The sequence below is a fragment of the Aulonocara sp. 'chitande type north' Nkhata Bay genome, linkage group LG13 (assembly GCF_057382095.1).
Source record: "Aulonocara sp. 'chitande type north' Nkhata Bay isolate Kocher_YH1m ecotype deep benthic linkage group LG13, A_spYH_male_GT1.1, whole genome shotgun sequence".
NCBI lineage: Eukaryota > Metazoa > Chordata > Actinopteri > Cichliformes > Cichlidae > Aulonocara > Aulonocara sp. 'chitande type north' Nkhata Bay.
This window is the reverse complement of record NC_141356.1, coordinates 21,744,328-21,769,103: the sequence shown is the minus strand read 5'-3', so window position 1 is coordinate 21,769,103 and position 24,776 is coordinate 21,744,328. Positions and strand designations below refer to the sequence as shown.

The window sequence follows — 24,776 nt, the reverse complement described above, 5'->3', positions numbered from 1 at the left end:
TCGTGTGGCTACCATTCCCCACTGGATAATATCTGTCAAAGGGAAGAATGGCATGTCTTCATGTCTAGGGAAGTGTTCATGCCTTATATAGTCTTGGTCTAGTAGAGTTGCTTGCTGTACATAACTGGATCTAGCCACAGGCTAAGGAAGCAGACCTTCTGAGAGCTCATTAAAACAGTCTTCAAGTGAATGTACTATAAAAGAATGAGCTTGCCATTACAAATAATCAGAAGTAATGGAGCGGTTCCCACACTGAAAAAACATTTATTAAAAACGGAAGTCATAGCTGGCTTGGATGAGTAAATGAAAAAGGGTTACGGAGAGGAAGAAGGCCAAGGCACGGGCTTGATACTAATATTCAAACAATTCACAAACACCTCCAGCATTGTGAAATAAATGAGCATACCGGTCTCATTTTCGTGTTACATACAAATTACACCTCAAAGGTCAATCGAGGAAATATTTCCTTTCTAATGGGAAGTTGCATGACATTTCTAAGCAAGGACGACTCTCTACAGTGACTTCTTTTTTTAGTAACACTGACATTTTCAGTGGCTGCATGAGCACTAAAGTGAAAACAGGCAAATTTAAATACAAATGAACAACTGTTTTGTAGGATTTTAAATGAGACATTTTAACAACATGGAGTATTTCATCCTAATACCAATGACCGTGCTTGGCCTATCTGCTTCACAGTTTAGCAGAGTCTGCAGAGGCGTTCTCAAGTGAGACCGAACGAGACAATTACCATTTCCACTTTAAATCTGTAACAAGACTTGATCTGAGTCTCAGTTTATAAGAAATACCCAATGAATGAGGGGGCTTTTCCCACAATAATGTGAAATGGTAATTATCCAGATATGAGAATGTCGACGTACAATAGCTCATTAGTACTCTGTTACAGAGATGTTTTATACGGTACATGTGAAGGGCACTGCTTTAAAGTAACAGATAAAAGGTCAAGTAATTATATAAGTTTTAGTTCATAGTTTGAATTAAAACTGTTCTGAAGGAGGAAACTGAATCGTTCATGTTCAAAATGCAACTGTGGGCCCTTTGAAAAGAAGCTCATGTTGTATTGGAGATTGAGCATTCATACACCAGGCGCAGGCATTAATCGCCAAATAGAATAAAAAAACCTGACAACATTTTTCCTGATCTCTGCTCTCTGGTCTTGTTGTGTTGCTCCAGCTGGTTAAAAAAAAAATGTAACCGACTTAGCATTAGTTCACGATTCAAACACGAGAAATATATGAGCTTGAAAATACAAAGTTGACGTGCATTTCGTTAAACAGTTGCAAGAAAACATGTGCAGCAGTCAGCAATCAAAAGTTCACCGCATATTGTCCAAAAAATTATGTGAGAAAATGTAATTACAAACCCAGACATGTCAATTCATTTTTATCTCCCAAGTATTAGAGTACTATAGTATCAGTACTATATGTCCATGCTACAGTATCAGAGCTGTGATTTTAGCCAGCAGATAAGTGTTTGGGGTGGTGTTTAGCACTGTTGCCTCGCAGCAAGAAAGTCCTGAATTTCGCTCAACTCCACCATTCTTTTCAGTTACTTCCTCCCACAGTACAAAGACATGCAGTAGTTGGGTTAGGTTAATACCTATAGTAGCAGGCCCCCCCCCCCCCCCCCCCCTCAAAGTCTCATATCTGTCTTTTTCCAAAACTGAGCCTCTTATCTCACCCAGCTTTGGTCCAATATAAATCTACAAGCAGCCCTCTTCAATTTTATTGGCAAAAAAATCCATTCATATCACTTTTCACTGAATGTTTATCCTAAACTGTGAGAGCAGAAAAGTGAGAACAACTGCACAGGCCCTAGTAAAACTGCCCTTGATTAATGTGTTTTAGGATTTATATTTAAGTCAAATAGTCAGTGTTGGGTTAATTTAAGAGCCTCAAGTTTTGCTGGGACATGATAGAAAATAGGGTTCAAACTTCACTAAAGAAAAAAAAATGTTTACTCTACTGCGATAAATGCTACAAATGACTCAGTTTCTGCATGCAAGGGTCTGCAAGAGCCTCAGTGAGCGTGTTATAAATGTATGGAGGAGTATATATTGTCTTCAGCTGTAACACTGCATATGGGAATGTGTAGGAGCAAAGCAGTTTGTATGAATGTGCCTGTGAGAGTGGCAGAAACATAGACATCCACAGAAAGACAGAAAGAAACAGTCTGTTTCTTATGGTTGAACTGCAGTTGAGATTCAGCCAAGGTCATCCTCTTACTTATGACATACATGGAGCCAGACTGAGCCTCTCACTTGGACGCTCTCCATCTGCTCCCACTGATAAGACTGGCTACTTCATGAGCAGCAGACAGACACTACAGCTCTGTATTGTGTATTATATACAGCGGTAATGTCATTAAACCACATTAAGGTTGTCTTAGCTTGCCATAAAGATGATAGACAACATACACATGGTATATAGTGTGTGCTAGTATAAGCATAGTATAGATGTTTATCTTCCTAAAAAGTCCACTTTATAATATTTAAAATGCACTGGGATTTAAATGTGGGGTAGATGAGCTACTGCAAGGACAATACTCCTAAGTTAAAAGAGCTGTCATGCCACAAAGGTGGACACGGATCATCTGTTAATTGGTTTATGCATATGAACTGGAAAACTAATTTGTAGGCCATCAAAGACGGCTGAAAACGGCTTAACCAAAATAATAAGACCTTAACTGGACTATGCAGACTGCACACATTCCACACACTTTTCCTCAGTGTCTTCTGAAACTCATAGTTACAAGTTTAATATGTGTGCAGCTGGCTGGCCAGCAGAGCTGCTCTGCCTTCTCCCGATCAACACTCAGTCACCACTTTGTGAGCTAAAGCTTGCTTTAAAATTTATGAGAGGGGAAGAAAAAGAAAATCTTTCTGACATATCAGTGAGGACAATGAGGATTTTTTTGTAAGCCTTCTGTTTTCTGTGCTCAGAGAAGCACACGAATTCCAGATTGGCTTTGTGAAAGACAGCAGCAGCCCCAACAGTAATACTGTATGGGTGAGACATTAATGCCTAAAGAGATTAGAGAGGCGCCGTTGTGGCAGTCTTTAAAAAAAATGCATGATAGTGATAATAGATATCCGCGTTTAAGAAAGCTGCAATAAACTAATAGGGAGTCAAATTCACAGCACTGTGAGGAAGTTTTGTTTTACACACGCTGAACATAAATATGATTGGCAGTCTTCTGTCAGTTGTCTTTCCATGACACATCAAACAAATAACAGATTGTTAAATCGGGCTAACAAGCAAAAAGGTTCCTATGTCAAACCACAGAAACCTTGACAGCAGCCTGACCACAGGCACAATGTTTTCTTCATTAAAATTTCACGCTGTTAAAATGAGTGAAATTGTGAACCATCTGCTTAAACACTGTCATGTCCTCACGCGAACACATACAGTGGTCTTGTAAAGGGCTACATTCAAAACTTCAAACAAATGGCTAAAATCCAGGCAAGCTTCCCTGACGGCAAAAGGTCCACAGGCTGATCACCATAACTACAGCCGATGATCTCAACATGCGATGCTTCCTGTTAAATGAGCCTTAGCCCATGGAGGTGGACCAATTGGCAGGAAATGAGAACAAATTGATTGGGAAACAGATGGAAGAGAAGCAGCCACTATAAAGCCCATGAGGCTTTAAAGGAAGGAAAGAGTTGAGGGTTGGAAATGAAAATGAGGCAGAGAGACTGAGAACTGAGAGCAAACAGCATGAAATAAAGGGCAGATAAAATGAACTACGGGACATAACTTTTAAAAGCTTGGAAGAGAATAAAGAGATTCCACGTTGAAATCAGAGAACTTAAACCTGAGATCTAAATTGGTTTCACTTCATTCACTGAGAGCAAAAAGTAAAACTTTCAACTGTGGCGTTTGCTTTTCTGTCAGTGACACATTTTGAACACATTGCATGTGATCTGCTTCGTGAAGTTAAAAATATTGCAAATTGTCTGCATGATAGATATTTGCTGTGTATTGCTTCCAGGAAACAAGACATTGAACAAGGCCTTGAAAATTTGCCAAGGCATTCTCACTCTCGCACGTTTGTTAAATCTTCTTCTCTCTGAAGTGGTCCACACCGAGACAATATCTACACCGTCAGAGCCAATTTTTAGACTGATTTAAGAGTCATTCAATTTTTGTTTTCAGATTAATCAGCAGTGATGGCAGAACAGGTCTTTGCGACCTTCCAAAAAACCGCATGAATGTGAGACAGTTAAGCTCTTTAGAGGCACAATCTGTGATCCAAATATAAACTCAAAGGTCAGTACCACGAAATCTCAAAAGGAAAGCTGCCACACACTCTCATGTCAAAAGACAACAAGACTTAAGCATTTGTGATGTTTGGACTGGCACATTTTCGCTTTAAGAATAATAAAAAGTAAAGTAAAAAAAAAACACTGCGAATTTCACCACTATGCCAGTATTAACTATATGTCAATACATTGGGATCAGCATAATAACAGCATAATGCATATAATTTAATGCTACATGTATAAACACAACAACCAGCATAAAGGGGTAATCTGCGACTTGCCATGAGTTACTGTTACGACCGATAAAGGATTTTTATTATCAATGCCGATATTTTGATATATCTGCCAATAATTGTTTCTGTCAGTCCCAAACAACACAAACAGATTTCCTTAAGAAATATATTGCGGATTATTTGCTTATATATCAGCTGGTTGTTGTGTTTGTAACGTTCCAAACTCATATTACCAACAGTGAAGTTGGAGAGTGCCCTCTAGTGGACAAATTATCCAACATCAACACTCATAACACAGTTGAAGGGTGTTTCTCCTGTCTCTACTTTTTAAATTTTAATTTGTGGGCTTTTGTAAATGCCGATACTGATATAGCAGTGCATAGCTAATAGGGCTGCACAATTAATCGTTAGAAAATCGCGATCTCAATTCATACTTATGTGTGATCTCATTTCCAAATGACAACGATTTTTTTTTTTTTTTTAAAGAAAAAAAGATGACGATTGTACCGCATTTTGATCCGGGACATAATCTGCATGAAAACAAGCGCTCACTCTTCCTGCTCAGCAAATGACAAGGGCGGAGCCTTATACCACGTGATACAGAAGCCAGCTGGCAGGGGAAAAAACGGAGAGACGAAGCTGTAAGGCCAAGAAAGTGACAGGAGAAAATCCGTCCCAGTCAACCACCCAAACATCAATAACGGGAACAGCGCTTCCCTATACCCGTCGAACTCCCGCAGGCACAAAGAAATTACAGAGGCTATCACTTATCACCTGACCAAAGATATGGCTCCCATCAACACTGTGCAAAGCGAGGGATGTATGAAAATGATACTGCGGTCAACACCCTAGACCAGGGCTGCCCAATCCCAGTCCTCGAGAGCTACTATCCTGCAGCTTTTAGATGCATCCCTACTCCAACACAGCTGAATCAAATGAATGGCTTGTTATCAGGCCTTTGCCAAACACGATGGCATGCTGAAGAGGTAATCAAACCATTTGATTCAGCTGTGTTGGAGTAGGGATGCATCTAAAAGCTGCAGGACGGTAGCTCTCGAGGACCGGGATTGGGCACCCCTGCCCTAGACAAACGCTACACAGTGCCATCCCGCAACTATTTTTCAAATGTTGCACTACCTGTTCTATACACGCAGTGTCGAGCAACGGTGGAGGTGGAATTACAAGCAGTACAACATTTTGCTTCAAGGACAAAATGTGAGACATTTATTGTTTTGTTATGTTTATTTATTGTTTTTATGTTCTGTCGCAACTGTTACGAAGTTGATGTGCAGTTAATAAGTGCAATAAATATTTATATTGGAAAAGAAAATCGTGAGAGAATCGTGATCTCAATTCTAAGCCAAAAAAATCATGATTCTCATTTTATGCAAAATCGTGCAGCCCTAATAGCTAATATCGGCCAACATATTGGGCTCTACTGACAATAAAACAAAAATAATGCTAGGAAAATCTGTTTATGTTTTGTGTGTTTGAAAGAAGAAAAAGAATCAGCTGATCGATCTAATTTTTAAAATCACCAGATCTCGAGCAGGCCCCTCCTTGTTTTTACAGGCTTAGTACTGGCTTGTGGTCGTAGCAAGCAAAAGAGACATACATTGTGTTTGTGTTTAAAATGCACAAACAATCAGCTCTGCAGTGGCGATAGTGAATACACAAACAAACGTTTTGATGAATAACAATGTATGTTTGTTTACTCCACAGGGTACTTGGAATTTTCTTTGGCCTTTGCTTTTGAGACAGGTTTTTCAGCAAAGTTACATATACTGAAACCATAGCTGATTTCACATGCAGTAAATAGGTTTTGAAATACCCTGAAATACCTGCTGGGCTGATAAAGCTTCTATGCTGAATGGCAAGTCTAATACAGAAAAAAACCATTAATGACTATCCCTTTGAACTGAAACTAACAAATACACAGAGAAACCTGCACTTTCAAGTGTTTATTTAGATGAATTCTATCATTCAGGGTCAGTGGATTAAAACCTCTGGCTCTCTATATAAGTTATAAAGCAGCATACTGAAGAAAACCCATGTAAGAGTTATACCAAGTAAAGAAAAATCCTACTACATTAAGAGATTTAGAACTGATAAAAAGGAGAAAAAAAATAAAATTATTTCAGGAATGTGCCACTTCACTGTGAATTACCTCTAACTTGAACTAAGCCTCTGTACTAGAGGATAATTCATGCCATTATGCCATGAATTTAGATGTGCTCCTATTAACAGCCTATTGATCCTGGCGATGTAACCCAAGCCAAGTCAAATTACAGGCAAATGTATTCATATTAAGCACTTTAAATAAACAGGCTGTTTGCAAAGTGTATGAGTCATCAGTGGAAGGATGGGACTCGCATGGGTTGAGGGTATTTATCTGCCCAGAGTGTGAATTAAAAAATCCAATCCCGGTCTCCACATCATTAACCCTTAGTAGCTGCTATGACCTTAGATGTTCATTTGATCTTAACATGTTTTGGTGAGTGTCGGAGTGGAATGGGATGAGGCTGTGTGTCTATGTGATGGGGAGTGGGGGGAGGGGGGGGGGTGACCCTTTGATGTTGTAATGCAAAATTTCTTTTATCTCTCGTGGAGCGTTTGAGACCGGGCAGGCTGTTCAAAAACTCAATTAGAAATACTGTGAATGTGTGCTGACAGCATAAGAGGAGGCGTGAGGCACAGAGGTGTGAAGGATACAGGGAAAAAATAAATGTAACTATTAGTCCAAATGGGACCACTAACTGAGCAACACAGACCTAAAAAGTCGATTTTTTTTAAATATAAAATCTGGTCAATTTAACTACAGAGAAGGAAAAAAGAAAATCCTAGAGTTTGGTAGCAAAATGTCCAAAGAACAAACCAATTTTCTGTTTATGACTGACTCAGAATGTATAGCATCCAGCTGGTGTACAAGTAAACTTTTCACCGACATTCAAGTTAATGGATAGCATTGCCTTTGATGGATAGCGGAATGCAGCTTGCTTGACAAATGATGGGTATCCTTGCTGCACAGAGTGAAATTCTTAAACCCATTCATCCAGCCACCATCCAGGGCTTCATCATCACAAATACCACAAAGATAAAGCATAAAAGAATTCAGAATCCCCAAAGCGCAAAGCTCTTAGCATGCTCAATCAGCCAAAACTGTGTGGGTTGTTGGTACTTCCCTGATGAAGTACACTACCATAACTTAGAAAGAAGGTGGGAAAAAAGAGGGAATGGAAATAAGGATGAGGATGGAATGAATGGCAGGGAGAAGAAGAGGCGGAATATGTGGCTGCATGTTTTCCCCATCTATTTGCTGTGTATATGAACAGGACTGGCAGACCTATCTACATTCTTTTATGACACTGAAAAGATCCACTGCAGCTTAGGTGAGAAGGGAGGAAAGCAGAGAGTAGAGGAGGTGGGGAGGAAAAGAAGCAGAGGCACGGCTTTTTACATTAGGCTTTTCATCTCTCTTCTGCCATCGGTCATCAGAAATGGGAGAACACTGACTCCCAAACACTGTGCTTCATTCCAATTCCATTTAGCTCACAACTGTTTGAGAAAGAGGGCTATATTACAATGTCCCGAAAGGCACAAAAAGAATTATTCATGCACAAAGGAATTTAACTGCATTGTTCCATCGCCAGTACCAACAAAAGGATATTCTAGGATTTCAAATGAAGATGGTCATCCATCAGACAAAGGCTATTTCTAATATTCATCTTTCTGTACCAGTGATAGTCATGAAATACTTCCTGTGGAGTGTCATGAAATAAATAAATAAATACCTAAATAAAGGAAAGAGGTGAAAAATGTGGTTAAGAGGCCGGTGCCGCAACATCAGGAGAAACACACTGTTAAATCTGGCCCCCTTGATCCGTTTAATCAGAGCGCACTCAGTGTCTCCCACAAGCACACACACAAAAAAATATACTCTGTTCTCATACATCTGTGAGACTTACTGGGTGACTTTTTAATATGTTAGGACATAACTAAGCATGTATAATGCCGAGAAGTGTTTGTGTGTGCAAGAAGTCACTTCAGAGAGAATGATATGTTTACCTTGCATTTAGAAATCATGGGAAAAAAGCATCTTTAGGCCATTTGTTTGTTTTTTCACAAGTTATTTGTCCAGTTTGACCTTTTAATGCTGCACAAACAGTAAGTCATAAACAGTAATGGGGACCCCCAAGATCTTCATAGTGAAATTGAGCTATAACAGAAAAGAGATCTGAGCTTTATTTTCGGAGCGTTTAAAGTGAAGATCCAATAAAATGCTGTGCAGAGGGAGAAAGAGAGGACTTAAAATAAAATAAGAAACGGAATAAAAAAGGTAATAAAAATGTAATAAACTGTAAAACACAACTTTATAATAGTCCTGAATAGTAAAAGGCATGGCATTATTTTCTAGTATGTTTATGACATCACCAGATAACAGAACAACAACTTTGTCCTCTTTTTCTTGACTGCTCATAACGAGGCTCCTACTGAGGCTGTTGGCTTGTGGCTGCACCTGCACCACTGAAAGGGACCGGCTCATAACGAGACATACGTGAGCATGATCGGCTGACCATTGCGTCTCTAGTTATGACAGCCAAAACTTCTCCATAGATGGACAGGTAATGATTTTGCTCCAGTGCTCCAGTCAGGCAGTCTCAAAGGAAAAAATATCAATCAGATTATTTTGATAAAGACACTTTTTTTGATCCAGTGGCATTTGATTAACAGCTAATCTGGATATTTCTGTCTTTGATGTGCAGTTTGTACAAATCTGGATTTATTCTTTACGCAGTTGGTTTGGCTAAACCATAGACTGTATAAAGCAAACATGACATTACCAGTCCGATTTTAAAGGCCGGATGATAAAAACTTGGCTCTGTAATGTTGAATTTTTGGAGCTAAAAGTGACCATATATGGATGAGAGGGTAGAGCTCTACCCGCTCAAGTTATCAACTAATGTGGTTAACAAACTACACACTGACCATATGAGTGCATCACACAGGACAAATATAACTACTAAATGGTGCTATGTAACATACTAATTAAATACTAGAATGCAATACAATACAATTAACGACAGGCAGGAGCAATTATTTGCCAGATAACTGCATTAGAAATTTTCCAGAAAGCACCAACACCACAGAGAAGTCTATTTCAGTGACTTGAATTAGCTAAGGCAAAGCACGAGGCACAGCTGCAGGCTACAACCACCCATGCTGGAATCCATCTATCAATCAAAGTGACCACATCTCTAACCCTTCAAAGCTAAATGTATTATAGTTAATATATGGCCAATACCATGACTTCTTTCCCCACCCCTCCACCAAAAAAAAAACAAAAAACTAAATAAAGTGCACAAAGGATTTAAAATTATTTCATGATTCAGGCTTTAAAATGCTAATATTAAAAACTGGAGCCCTTAATGAATTTGAATGGGCAAGTCATTAAAAATATCCCCCACTGTACAGTTTATTAAAGAGGATAAATTAGCTATAGAAACTAACATTGTTCCAGGCTGTAAACATGATGGTTTACATCGCAGTCTTGACTTGTTTTTGGAGTCAGCTGCAGATTTTTACCATTTCGAATTTTTCACCTCTGCTTATCCTGCTTTAGCAAAAGCTAAGCATTTTAGCCATTTATCAATTACTTTCAGTTATTTGAATTATAGTTTCAATTTTTTAAGTAATTGTTCACACGTTTCTGCATTCTTTGTCTTAGTTGCAAAAATAGAATTCAAATCTTGATTTTCTTTTGACTTCGCTGAGGCACAAAAACCCTCTTACCCCCAAACACAAATAGAAGTAATCTCTTAGATACAAATATCTATGTGGTAGCTGCTCTATAACATGTAGGGTGTTCGGTGTTTTAGGGAATGCTTTGTTTAAAAAATAGGTAAATAAAAATGAAGCACTATCACCCACCAGGAGAGAGAATCGTTTGTTGTTCAAAGTCTGAAAATACCTGCAGCACAGATAATTACAATGTTGGGAATAATGAGAGGCAATAAAATTACAAAAATGCAAAATACAATCAAAACAAAACGCATTAGAGAGAACAGCGTAACAACCTTATTAACGCAACACAAACTGATTCACAGTTTGCTGTTTAGAATGACAGCGGCGTTTGTTCCTTCCTCGCTCTGCTGGATCAAGAGTTAATTTTGCTTTGAGCGACTGTGAGCGGCAAGTGACAGCGGCGAATTAATGGTTCGTTATACTCAGTGTAAGCAAATGGCGAGCCAGTGATGGAGCAAAATGGATTTGCGCACACATCCGACGCCAACCATGACATCTCTTCAAGTATTCCAAAACAGTCAGACACTCATGAAGAAGAATTTAAAAGCAGCACTGGTTTGTGAAACCGCGGGACTTTTTCAAAGCACATGCGGAAAGCTACTTCTGAAGAAATCTGAAACCTAAAGAAAAACTCAAACACTCATAATCATTCATCATAAATGTGATACATTGCTCACTCAAACTTGAGCTAAATGAATTTTCCACTTTCTTTTCATTCAGGGCAGTCGCTTGAATCAACATGACACCTTGCACTTGCCATGTGTTCAGAGGTGCAAGATCAAGTAAAAAAAAAAAAAGTTAAGACGCTGTTGGCACTGTGGGATGGCTGGTTTTGGAAAGGGTGTCATTAAATTTTGATAGACCATGTCAAAAATATTTTGCTAGCTTGGGATTAATAGAAAGAAAATTGCACAATTGCAGAACGTGTTGTACATGCAAATCCCATTAAGAGACACGCTGCTGGTTTTACTGATGTGTTTTGGGATCAGTTTGTTTCTATCACATTAGCTATTTTCTCTGGTTTGGAAGTCACACGATTATAATACAGAAGCTCTTTTTAGGTTCACACACATGAGACTACAAAACTCTTAATCTCCTGTGTCCACGGATCACCTCAGGGTGAAATTCAGCCAGGCATCGCAGATTAGAGTCCATCTATTCTAGTTGCTACTTCAAGGAGAGTTCACAAATATTATATCTTCTATTCCTTGTACCTTTTACTTACATATATATTCGTATTTATAAATGCAAGTATGTGTACTTGTGTATATATTGTTTTTTTCTGTATATGTCTGAAATAAAGATACAACACAATACAATACAATCTCTGCCATGATCCAAAAAAGAGCATGTGTGAGTTATCAAATGGGAAAATGTAAATCTCCAGTACACCATACCATCTTTTTTTTCCTTATGTATTCTAAATAGCTTAATATAAAGGGTGGCACATGACGGTAGCTCTTTCAATCTTTCACAACTCCGGGGGCAAAAAGTTTAAAAATACACAGCCACATTCAGGCAAGACTTATGACCAGGAGCCAGTGATGTGTAGAGGTCTTATGGATGTACACCAGGCTATTTGCGTGTGTCATTCTGATGGATGAAGCACAAGCAGAGATCAAATGACCCTGCTGCTCAGACAAGTGTTGTGTTAAGTTGGGCCACATCCTGTCCCTTGCACTGTTGCTTTCATTGAGTGTGAACACGCTCATACCATTACAGCAGCGAGACCTGCTAGTGGTGCTGAGGGATGGTGCCTTTGCACAGAGGAACTGGGAAGAGTGGGGATCAATGTGAAATGTGCATGAAAGATAAGAAGAAGAAGTACATGCTGTAAGTCTGTGAACCAGAAAAATAAGCCAGGAAAAAGATGCCCCCAGTAGCACTCTAGGAGTAAATAAATTCAGTGATTATTAAGAGATGAGGGGTTTTTATTCCACTCCCTAAATTCCTCTGAATTATGCAACTATGAAAAAATACTGTGACACGAAGATCTCCAAAGACTAAAGATAGCACAACAGAGGTAAATAAAATAACGAAGAGCTAAGCAAGAGATTTATTAAAAACAGCCCCAAAAATTTCCTAATAAGTGCACACTCTCAAAGCAGTGACTCAGCAACGCTACGACACACTAAAACTTTCTTTTCTGACTCGCCGGACACTTACTACTTTTATCACCCGTGGCATATTGTTAGCTCAAAAGCAGAGACAGAAACATAGTAATTATTTCTTTTGAGGTATTACATTGTTGCCATTCCAGTGGCGGGGAAGTAATGATAACAAACTTACATAACTTAACAGAAAATGTTTATGCTTTGGCAGCAGTCATGTTTTCAAATTTGTTCTGCAAAACAAAGAAAAGTGACTGCAGCTCCAGGGGAAGAATGTCTTGCCTTGGATGCAAACATCTGCCCCATGAATTGTCATTTCATTTTTTCCATGGCTCTTTGAACCATAAGGACACAAAGGGAATTCTTCTTGAAGCTCTCACTCTCTCTTACACCCAAATAAAGTAAGATTCAATGAATTTGTTTGGTTAGGCCATTTTAGTCCCGTCAAGCACTTGCACTGTACTCTGCAGACACGCATTAATAAAAGTACACACTACAGCCTTGTGCAGGAGAGTCGAGAAGTTGATACACTGTGTGACAGATCTCTACAAGATGCATTAAAGTTTAATACTGCTTGAATCAGCACATGCTCTCAAAAGTTGCAGGGCTGCACATTTTCCTGTACTAAGATAATTATTCTGTAAACCGGAGCATCCAAAACATCTGCCCGGACAATCTGTTTCACATAAATAACCTGATTAGAACACAACTTTGTTTTAAGCATTTTGACAGATTTCGCATTTCACCCTTCGGCTGCTCTTAGACACATTCAGCGGTGAGACAAATAAATCTTGCTTTAGACACCTGGTGCTGCAAAGACTGAAAGAGTCAAAACACGGAATTTCAACTGTCTACAGAGTCTCAAGCTCTCAGTATTCCTGCATTGTTAATGTTACTGTTCACTAACAAAGCATTACAGCACAGGCCAAGTGGTTTAAATCCCAATTGTACCCAGCCACTAGCAATTAAAACACATAGGTCTGGCAGTAATGTGATTAACTTTCTTCACATTAGCACAGGATAGTTCTTGGAAGTGAAACTCGGAATTAAGATGGAGCCCAAACACTGGATTGTGAACAATGTAAATAACCTCTGCCACATCCTGATTATGATATATGGAAAGCAAAGCACTCTGCTCAAACTCCTGTCCAAAGCTGAGACACAATAAACGGGGTCATTACCAAACCAGGGAAATTACTCAGACTGTGTTTCACTTGCGCTCCAAAGAACGGTCGATCATTGTTAACTTATTATATCACCTCAGATCCTGATAGCCAAAGTACAAATAATAAACAGAGAGACAGCAAAGAGGTCACAGGGGTATCCATCTCCCCTGGAGATTAAGGATTAAGCAGGATGCGACTGATGTAACGACAGGAGCTTTAGGAAAAAGATGACTGCAAACTCTTAACTGCCCCCTTCGTGGCTCAGTTGAAAATGAGATTTAATGAGATTATTTTAAAGAGCTTTAGTGAGACTAATCTGGATAAAAAAGAGCTGTTAAGTAAACATGAACAGCAAGAAAGAACAAAAAGGTGGCTCCGCCTGGAAGAAAACTTCAGGAGTGCTCGGGGTCATCGACAATATGTCGCCGTTTTAATGAAATATGTGAACTCTCGAAAGAAGAACTGCAACAACTCACCCTACCAGCAGAATGCCTTCTGTTATCGCGCTTCCAATAGTTTATTATTTTATTATTATTCAAAGCTACGTGCACAATTATATTTTAATTAATAGTATTTAACAAATTGCTGTATGGCAGAATAATTTATTTGCAGAAAAAATAAACAGTGCCAGTGTAAACATAATTGTTTAAGTCAGTAGATCTCAGTAAGCGCACAGAGCAACTCCTACTCCTATAGTTGTCTGTATCTGCCAAAGTAACACTTGCTACAATAAAGTCTGCTGCATTTCTTCCAAAATATAAATATGAATTAAACGATCATACAAGTCCTGAATCTTTTGCGTTAATCACAACAAACAAACACACATTCACAGTGTTGTGATCGCAATCAGCAGCAGGACAGCATCTCCTCCGCTCCACTGGTAGTGTGTAAACAGAAAACAGAAGGGGGGAAACCAGTGAAACAAACTTCAAATGAAGGAAGATGTAAGCCAACATTTTTTGGATTGACTTTTAAACGTGCTGTTTGATAGCTTGCTAACTCATCCAAAGGTAACGTTGCCTGCCCTTCGTGTTTTCGACCAGCTTCAGTCACGCAGTTGAGACGGAGGCAGCATGATACGTGTGAAGATATGTGCGATTTGTTTTGAATGTGAGAAAAGTTCATCTATATGAGAGCAAATATTTGGCTGTAATAAAGAATGGCTGAGATGCAATGTCATGCCAAAAAGGCAACGGCAAATCTGCACTGTGCCTCCTAATCTATATGAACACAACATCAGCTGTGCTCCTTCATCCTGCTCAGCGCAAACAGGTTTGTTTGAAGCAGCAAAATTCCCAAACTAAAACCAAAGATGGCGCCTTCCTTTGTGCTTTTGCCAGCCCCGCTACACCGCTACACAAGCCCATAGTGTCCTTTGTCTTCTCTGTTGCCTCTTTCATTTGAAGAGATTTAAACTGAACTCATGCCAGGAATCCAGATGTATAAATCAACCGTGATTCAACCATTGAATTTTCATGTTTACACTATTTTTTAGCTGACAGAATATTGATAAATAATCAACTCCTGCAAGTCCACTGTGTTGCCTCTGTATGCAATAAATATGTTCGCCCTAGGTTATGATTACATTTCATAGAAACACAGAGGGTACCAAGCCAATAAACAGTTTCCTTTTTTAATACCAACATTACCCTGCCAAAAAACTTGTATGGAGACTCGCTCTGCAGTTCCATCAATCCTCTGTTGTTCCTGGCCTGCTCATCATCCTAAAGACACCACTAAATTTAATGTACTATGGCTGTCTGGCGCTCCCTCACATCACTTCATTTCTGTAAGACCTCTAGAATCTGTGGAACTTGAAATTAGATCCAAGGCTACACAAATAATGTTCCAACTCTTCTGTGGCAAAAATGTTTGATAAGGTGTGTGCCCAGTGTTTGCTATTGCCAAGGGTGTCCACAGCTGATAAAGGCCCAAAAAAACAGACGACTGCTCCTAAAGCCTTGTCCAGTGATTCATGTCATTGCACTTCTCCAACAAAGCTTTCATGTCATGCCAAGTTACACACATTCCTGCAATGGCCTTGAGATTATTATCACTTTGCTAAGTGGAAGTAATCCCCAGGTAGATGTTAAAGAGTTATACTGCACCATCCACAAAAGGTAGAGGAGTGAAAATACCAGCAAGGGCAAGTAGGCTTTCCCTGATCCACACTAAATCAGTACTGTTGCTCTCTATTACCTTCTGAAGAAAAAAAAAACACAAAGCTAAAGCTTACATTTTTCTTTTTTCACTAAACTTTAGTGGCTGTGCATTAAAGAAAAATCTGTTGGGGCTACTGAAATTGATGCAATGCAATGTCTTATGATACTAAAAGAAAATGTATTGCTTTTCCTTTTTTTAAAAAAATTAGGGTCACCCTGTAGTAACCCTTGAAGCTCTTTTCTGACAAGGTTTGCATCAGAAGTTTTTTCTTTTACCATTCTAATAGTCAAACCATGTCTTTAAAGATATATATTGAGGTATCAAAACTTGTCATTAATGGGGGGAAAGTTTAGAAAAAACATCTCCAATATAAATGACTCACCGAAAAGTTAAACCAATACTTCCTACCCTATTGCACTTTTAGTCTGTTTTGCTTTTGTCCTTTCCAGCTCATAGCCAGCAGGATGGGGTTGAACGCCCACAGACTATGTTGGTGTTTGATCATTTAAACTCACCACAAGTCGTTTCTTCCAAAGGTCATTATCTTGCTGCTGGATAAATCCCTGTCTTTCTACTTTTGAAACATGCTTTTTTTTTACCATTCTGAAAGCAATATATAGTACTCATTTCAGTGCCGTATTATCCTAATATTGCAGACAAAGAGCGCAGTAGCACAGTTTGTTCCAACGCTGACTCTGTAATCAACTAAAGTGGAAGCACTTGTAGGAATCATTTGCATTAACTTTTAGGCTTATTTGACTTCCCTCGCTTCAGGAAAGGATGTGCGCTACTTTCCATTAAGAAGAAGGTGAAATCCCCATAAAGCATTGCACATCTGTGTCCCTCTTCTCTAATTCCAGCTTCAGCTTTCAACTTGTCCAATAAGAATAACTCACCATGGAGTACAAAATAATAAAGTATCGAACCAAACACTTCTTAAGCAGCTCGCTGACAGTAAAACAAATTGGCAAAAGTCTAAGGAAACAAATACAAATACGCTTTTGTTGCTTTGGAGTCAAATGCCAAAATGCCTGAAGGCTGAGGGCCTTGTTGGCTTCAATTAATTCCCCTCTACAGAGTTTAGCCCAAGGGCATGCTATACATTTTGCCCTACCCTCGAACAAGTTCTGCAACTGACTGTTTCTTATTTAAATGCCAATCAACCAGACGAAAAAGGTAGATTCAAAGACAGGCACTGGATCAAGCGCCTTTCAAAAATGGCATAAATTGCCACTCTTAGACCTGCTTCAGGGGAAACATAAAGAAGTGTCATGAAGAGCGTTTCATTTGACTTGACTTTGAGCACAACATTTTTAACTTTAACGTTTGGTGCAAACTCCAAGGAATGATAATACTGAGACGGGTGTAAAGCTACACCAGAGGCAACATAATCATCAGCTGAAGTGCAGTTAAAAAAGGGCAAATTAATGAGTAACAAAAACTGGTGTGTAACACTATGTAATAACCGTAACACAACATTTGATCCATAAAGCATGACTGCAGCATCTGCTCAAATTCTTGATGGATGGAGAAGAACAGATGATTTCATGACAAGCTGCATAAACAGAACAGAAGTTCAACACTCAGTTTGAGGAAAACTATTAACACATTCTTCTTCTTCTTTTTCTAGAAAATTGTTTAATAGCCCATAGTATCATATCTATGCAATCAAAACTATACAAAAATCAACCAGAGTTAGAAAGTCTATTCAAATTGACACTACTCTTAAAAATCACAACATCAAGATGAACACAGGTGCAGGATTTTAAGAAATGCTGTTGATCACCGTGTGACCTTTTTAAAACTTTTTTTGCCACTGTCTGTTTTTATGCCACATGTTGCTCCTTGAGTAGTTTTTATGAGTTCAACTTTGGTAGAAGATCATCCGCCTTGTTTTAATTGCACAACAGGTGTTAAATGAAAGAGAAAAACCAAGGTACATCATAGATGTAAAGCAGCTTAAGACACATTCTGATGGATGAATGAAGATGAAACACATCTGAGTTACAACCCCAATTTCAAAAAAGTTCTGACACTGTGTAAAATGTAAATCAAAACATAATGCAATGATATGCAAATCCAATAAACCCATATATTTTGCACAATAGACATGGAAAACATATCAGATGTTTTAAATGTTCCATTTTCAGAAAGAAAAATGGTCATTTTGAACTTAAAGAAAAAAAAGTTTTGACAGGGCCACATTTACCACTGTGTAGCATCCCTTCTTCATTTAACATCCATCTGTAAACATCTGGGAACTGAAGAGACCAGTTGGCGATGTTTGGAAATTGTCTGATAAGGGCTCAACAGCCTTGTGTCTTTCTTGTATTATGTTTTGTTTTATAATGTGCCAAATGTTTTCAGCTGGTGAAAGATATGAAATGAAGGCAGACCAATTCAGCACCTCATCTACTACAAAGCCACATGGTGTAGTAGATGCAGTATATAGTTTAGCATTGTCTTGCTGAAATATGCAAGGTCTTCCCTGAAAAAGCATTCAAGCTGAGTGCCTTGCAAACAATTTGATTCACTTAATATGAGCCTCAAGAGCTGGATTACAAAAACAAGAGAGAGACTGACAGAGACAAACAACTGGATAAAACACAAATGAAAAAGTGCAGCAGGCATTTTTTCAGTTGTAATGTGCTAAAACATTTCATGGTGAAATCCTAAAAAGAACTTACTTACTGATAAAGTCTGACAAACTCATCTTGACAGGAACCAAATCACAAAGCATGGTCTCATCTAACTTTGTGTTGGAATGATTAGACTTTAAACGCTCTCCATCTACTTTTAAATTAGGAGATCCATGTTGTGACATGTTGTGCTTTCTCTGACATCATCTCTGATAATGAAAAGGCATCATTACAATTTCCAGAAATACGAGTGCCTGAGCATATTACGTGATATATAAGACTAGAAGAATTAATAAGGCATTTTTTGTTGTACCACATGTTTCTCTTTACTTACATCTCTCACAAAAAAAAAATATTCACACTGAATCATATAGATTAGCCTTATTACATAAGTGTTTTAATAGCATGTGTAAATCATCCGCTTATTATTATGTATAATAGCATTACTTCAACCCCGGCATGCCATTAGTAGCTTATCATTGTCGTGGGGGGGTGGTCTTAAGGTAACGATAGGGGAATGATAGAAGAAGTGGTCGTGTTGGTGCATTCAAATGCACTTGTTTCATTCCAGCCCAGCATGAGTTTTACTTTTTCACAGCAGACATTTGGACTTGTCACAGTAGGAAAAGCACAGGTGACTCAGTTCCATTATCTGTCTCAGTAAGCGATGGGACAGGTAAAGCAGCAATTCACCTGTGTTTTCTCTAGTGTGACAAGTCAAAATGTCTGCAAAAAGTCAATTTTACTCTAATTTTTTTTCATGTGTTGTGCTACAACTGTGTGATTGTGTCTTTTGCGCCGTGTTTGTGCATGGTGCAGCAGGGTGGAGCAGACAGATAAGTGCAGAGCAACTTGATGTTACTGTACTATAAGTGCAGTAAAAACTGCTGAGGGACGGGAAGCTAGAACTGCCCGGTCCATTAGCAGATGACCCTTTTGGCTCTACAGGACAAATATTTGTACGTTTATGAGAAAGGAAATAAAAGTGTCCAACTTCCTACGGTCTTTTGCCTCTGAGAGCACAGTCAAACTCCGTTTTTATCTGTAAAGAACAACAAAATAAAAGCAATTGCAATTAAAGTAGGAAAAGCACTGGATTGTGACACAGTGAGTGGTATTCCCGCAGTCTGAAAAATTGTATAAAATACCCTGCTGACAGAAATCATTGTCACTTTGTAATCATACTCCATAACAGCAAGCTGTGTAGTACATAGTGCCGCCTTAATGATGAGAAGTAGCGTTCTTCGGCATGTCAGACAATATGTTTGATAAGCCTGAACATTTAAGGTGGTAATTTTGACAATTTACACCATCATATGTAGGTTTTTTAGATCTTTTGATAAAAAATAGACAATGAGTGCTGCATTGTCTGGAAAATGCGAGAGGGCGTGGTCTTTGAAAAATCCAGCGGTGTGGGGAACAAAAGAGAAACGATCAAAGAAAGCTACCTTTAAAACATCCAGGCACTCTTTTGTGTAATAGAAAAATGCACTGTCTCTTACGATTATTGAATACACTATCTCTGAGTTTTGTTGTGTTCCTCAAAGTTTAAGCATTTCACATTTTTTCCTTTCATTCTTCTAACTGACACGTACTCCTCATACATCAAAGCATTTCACTCAAAATCACACGTATCACGAATCTGCTCTCTAAATGAGTCTTGCATTTGTTTATCTCAGAGTTATTAGCTGTTGAGCATTATGAAACTGATGCTAAAACAAATGTGTAAACAGAGGATAATTGCCATCTTATTAACACTTGAAAATGGAAATACCAATCCCCACATAAAATTTTATTAGTTGGCAAACCAGACTTAGGATGACTAACCATTGGGCTCACATCAGCTCAAATGAGCATAGGGAGCGTATTGTTGATTCGGTCTGCGTATACTTCAATGTTCACGAGCTACTGCAAAACCGTTCTGCAGTGAGGAAACGAAAGACCGCTGTATGTTAGAGTTTCATTTACAAAGCAATTTTTACTGTAATCAATACCATGTGAAAGCATATTAACTCAGAATAATAAACAAGGCCTCAATGGCAACAACATTAATTGGAACAAAGGGACATGTGATGAGAGTTTGAGTCCGTGTGAATTCAAACATCCGTCATTGTCAGAATTTCTCCTTTTCTGTACCAGTCACAACTCTCCAACATTTGAACTGGGCCACTTGTTGTTTGCAGCTTTTGACTCACAGCGTACACATCGCTCTGGCACTCTATTACTGGCTGTTGTCGTGTTCCTAATCTATTGTTCTCACTCCCTATGCGTACAGTAAAGCGATCCTTTGCCTTGAATGTATCCCGCAGGACCTCCCCAGAAAATGATGGAGGATAACTAGTTATTGACTTATCTGACAGGAACTGGCAGAAAGCAGACATAAGAGAGCAATCATATATTAGTCATGAATATGAATTCCCTCAAGTGAGGTTTTGCTTTGTGAAGAGAGTCAGAGGGTATAAAAGAGGCAGTGACATATTACAGAGGAAGTAAACGAAAAATTCAGAGAAAAGTTGAGTGCATCATAGCACGTTTGCAAACATTTGCAAACAAGTATGAAAACACTCTACTGTACCGCACAACTACCAAGTGACTCTCAGAGCAATATTTACAGCTGACACATTCACCTGTAAACCTAAAGACAACACAAACTATCTGCACTCTAGCTCTATAAACCACTCTTCTTTTCCTGGCTAATGCCCGACACTTGAACTATTCCTCACCTGCATTATCCTGAGTTAGGTGTGTATAGTTGTGTGCTGAACATGCACAATATCCTAAGGTAAACATACACACACATATATATATATATATATATTTCTGCTTTAAATGTCAAAGATGTCAAGCTGCCTGTTAGGTATCTGAAGCCAGTGTCTTCCCAGCATTGAGTCTCTGAAGCAAAACAGGCGCTATGAACCTGGGACAACAACAGTAGCTGCCCAGAGAGAGCAGAGACAAAGACAAACAGGCAAAGCACTCACCTCATAAGGCTTTACCGTAATCACACCCTGCAGCAGCCCATCTACCCACAGGAGGAACAAGGGGGGATGCAAGAAGGAGTGCAAAGCTGTTTATGGATAAGATAACTGAGCATGCACTGATTGACACCCTTCTATCTGAAGCTGAAAACGCCGGTCCCATCGGTTTCAGTGATTACCAGAAGCACACAGTTTTGCCCAGGGAGCCTCTCAAACTGAGACATTTAAAGGCCAGCTACAAGGAATTTGTGTTATTGTTTTAATAATTGAACTGAGATGGAAAAGTTTCTGCCCATGTGCTGTCTAAAGATAGACACTGTTCTTTGCTCTGTTGTGGTCTGTGTGGCTGTGAAAGTGGATTAAACAGGCTTTAACATCAAGACGAGCTCTAATGAAACCCAATGGGGGAGTTAGCCAGTCTGTTTGGCCAGCTGACTCCTGTAAAATACCCATCACTGTCTCCTATTTTCTGCTCTAAAAGTAGCCTGGTGGTGCCAGTCAAAGTACACTGCAGCCTCAGGGTTTTACTCTTGTACTGATGCCTTTGTCTGAATCATAAATTATTTATTTCATCTAGTATTCTGCATTCTTGTGTTTGTTTGTTTGGAGGAACGTTGTTTCACCTCACTGTGTACTGTTAAATTGTATATGGTTGAAGTGACAATAAAGCCAACTTGACTTGACTTGATTTGACTTGTTTTTCATGCAGCCTGTCATTTTTTAATACATATGCACCACTGTCTGTGCCAGTCATTGCTTAAAACATCTGGCACACTTTAATGAACAACTGAAATGGATTAGATGGGGATTTGTGTAGAAATCTGCCGCTTTTGTTGTATGGATTTGTGCAGCATATTTACAGTTTTGTTACAGGAAGTCGCAGCCTGGGTTACTGTTTCCCGTGTTGATTCTACGCTTGAGGTATTGCCAAACAGGCATAAACGAAGCATTGATTTTATCATTAAACTCTCAAAAAGTAAATCCAAGCCACTCCTTCTAATGATCAAACTTAGTGGAGGGAAACAGTTTGACTTTTGCTTACCAACGATAGAAGACTATCACCTCACATCAATCCTATAAATACTTGTAATACCTCACATCTTATTTTTTATATCAGTAGATATCAACAAGTTTGGAACCTACGGTATGAGCAGAACAACAGGAGTAGAAGATAAAAGCTAAGACATTTTCATGTTCTTTAGAGCCATCTAGACCTGTCGCCAGGATCAGTAGTACTGTCCTCCACCCACAGCCTATTTGGAAAAGTCATAATGATGATCAATACAACAGTAGCACCGTCCACAACAAAACCATCGATCAAGAGAGGAAAGCCTGAAAAAAATATTAGTCAACCAATATTGACCGGGCCGCAAACAATACATCACACAGTGAAAGCTCTATTGCTGTTCACCTTCTCTCTCATGTGTCTTTTTTCTCTTTTGTGAATGTCCTCGCTGCATTTCTCAACAAAGGAGGCAATGGAAAGTCATAATCATCGCAACACATTCCTGTTCACCCTTTAACAGACTTGTCACCGACCCAGCATTCAGCACAATACGGAACCTGACGCACTGTTCCCTAACAATGGTTTTGTTGATATATAGATATAAAAAACATGCTGGTAGTGTTGATATGTGCAACGTATTAAAACTATCGAGGTTTACAAAAACTGTAAAGGAATCACAGAGTGTATAGGAGTCTGTCATTTCTTTACAGCTACTGTGTTGTCAAACTCACACTCTGGTTTGTGTGATGAATAACTGCTGCAGTGGACTAAAAGAAAAATATTTGCACTATGGCACAGATGCCATTGCCTCTGTTCTTACTCATTATCCAGTGTAAAGTCAAATGTTCCCTCACTGAGAGGGAACATTCCTTCACATTGCCATCTATGGACATCATAAATAAACAGTCATTCGAGTTAATAAATGCCTTCCAATTGCCATATAATAATGCTATTAATTTGCTTCCCGGACCACAGCAATACAGAAACAAATTCTTTATATTAGGAAAGCAAATAATGTGAATGTGCCACAAGACGAAGAACACGCTGCGCATTAAGGACGACCTCTTTTGGTGAAAATGTGCTTCTTTTTGGAGATTTTTGTCGAACTTCTGGTAATTCAAGATTTTGCTCATGATAGGAATTTATGATTTTCAACTTTACTAAAGCATAACGCTTCAGAAGCCACGTCGTCTTTTTACAGGACAGACGTGAAGAGCGCGAAGGGTTGGGCATGGATGCTGAGCCGGCGGACGGCAGTGGCACTTGTTTTCTCAAACTTGCATCAAAACAAAAGCAGATCTCAATCGAACCCGCATTGCTATCCTGTATATAATGTGTTCGCTTTGGAAACAAGCGCATGTAATTTTATTCAGATTTTCCGGAACTTCAAAGTGAAGCGTTTTGGGACGAAAAACGCGGCACAATAAAGCAGCTGTAAATCGTTTGTGGGGGTGTAAAAATATACTTTTCTTGACAAAATATTTCCCAAACTTTCGCTTTTTGTCTTATGCACACCTACCTCACATCGTTTGCGGATGCGTGCGCGGTCAAAAGCGGCAGAAGTAGATGAGGAAAAGACAATCCAGGGAAACTTGTCACGCGTCCATGTTTGGCATATCAGCAGTACGGCAGTCCAATCTAATCACATCTGAAGCGCTAACGGTACTAAGCTAATGGGGCTCGGCACCTTCTACTGTCACCGAGACGTGGATTGGGCGGCGATGTCAGGAGCACCGCGGGATCTCCAAGGGCGCACGGAGAGTCACTGCGGCGGGATTGGTCAGAGGAGCCGTGACGCACCGGCAGGTGGCACACCCGTGGAATAAAAGAAGTCCATATTCATTCATAGACAATAGCTCTGGGGAGCCGGAGGAAGTCATTGCACACAGCGGCAGATTAGACTGACAAATCTGTAAAAGTCATACCCGATTCCACACAGTCAGGTTTCTCACTGCTTCAGCTACGTTTGCCCAACTGCAGACGGTGTCATGGCCAAAGCTTCAAGTTTTTGAGTTCACACAAAATATTTCATGTTTCCTATATTACGAGCAATGATATACATTCTTTTTGGTCTTATTTTTGTAAATAAAATATACAAATAAAAATATCTCCAGGTTGTTTATTGTAGCCTTCCATCGATCCTTACACATAAAAACAGATAGAAAACCTTTGGATGTGTTCAATAAGAGCTGAAATGTCCACTCACTTGTTTATTATTTCACCCAATGTAAGAAAAAAAACAAGGCAAGTGGAAACAGTGTCTGTTTTGACACTGAGCGTAATTAAGGGAGCCAAAGCAAATGTTTTAATTTTTTTATATATAAACACAAATAAGAAGTGAGTGGTAATCCTTGGAGGAATGTGGAAGCCAATTACGCCTGGCTGCAGGGACTTGT

The 24,776-nt window shown here is 39.1% G+C and overlaps 1 protein-coding gene across 1 annotated transcript in view; it reads right to left on the bottom strand.

The window, feature by feature from the left end:
* Positions 1 to 24,095, bottom strand: part of chrm3a (cholinergic receptor, muscarinic 3a) — an 80,665-nt gene extending 56,570 nt beyond the window's left edge. The window contains exon 1 of the mRNA XM_086258082.1: positions 23,900 to 24,095. The gene's annotated coding sequence lies outside the window, so the exon portion shown is untranslated. The remainder of the gene's footprint in view (positions 1 to 23,899) is intronic.
* Between the last annotated feature and the right edge of the window lie 681 nt (positions 24,096 to 24,776).